The following is an 861-nucleotide window of genomic DNA, read 5'->3' as shown; positions in this document are numbered from 1 at the left end:
AATAAACCCTGCCAATTACAGCATTTATGTGGAGCTAACGGTAAAGCTCACTTTTCACCGACACACATTGTCAAGCACAGTGTTTAGAAACTGTGGGAAATAATTGGTAGCTTTTTTTTTCTCTTGCAGAGATACGCTCTTGGAGCAATTTGCACCAAGCTAGGCAGGCATTTGCTTCATTGACCACTGTTTATGTAAGCTTGTTAGTGAGACACAATTGGAGGTGTTTGAAAGGGCAATTAGTGCATGCATATCCTGGGATCGCATTAGAAGCAAACAACAGCCTAGCAAGTGTCACACAAGTACTTTGAACTCAGGAGCGAGTAATTTATTTCTCATGAAAACACACGGACACACACACAAACACACACACACACACACACACCCACACACACACACACACACACACACACACACACACACACACACACACACACACACACAAGCACACACACACACACACTCCACACTGGTCCAAATTTATAAATACATACTGTAATCCTAACCAATATGTGCCATTTTCCCTTTCTGTAAGTACTTCCACACAGAATCCTGCGATTCCGGGGGGAGAGTGTTCCTCTGTTCTTTAGATCCAAGTGCTTCCACTGTCTCCCAATGCCAACTAGCAACGGCAGCAGATACACACACATACACACACACACACACACACACACACACACACACACACACACACACACACTCACAAGGGCCCTCCCTACCAATTACCCCATGATCTGTCTTTGTTCTGCCTCCATGGGCCCCTGTAGCACCTTTTAGCACTGCCGCACTGATTAAGCTCTGTGGGGGTGCGCCCCCCTCCCCCATATAAATAAATATTACCCTCTTTAGTGTCATATGAAT

The sequence above is a fragment of the Sprattus sprattus genome (genome assembly GCF_963457725.1).
Source record: "Sprattus sprattus genome assembly, chromosome: 19".
In the NCBI taxonomy this organism is placed as follows: domain Eukaryota; kingdom Metazoa; phylum Chordata; class Actinopteri; order Clupeiformes; family Clupeidae; genus Sprattus; species Sprattus sprattus.
Note: the sequence above shows the minus strand (reverse complement) of the source record.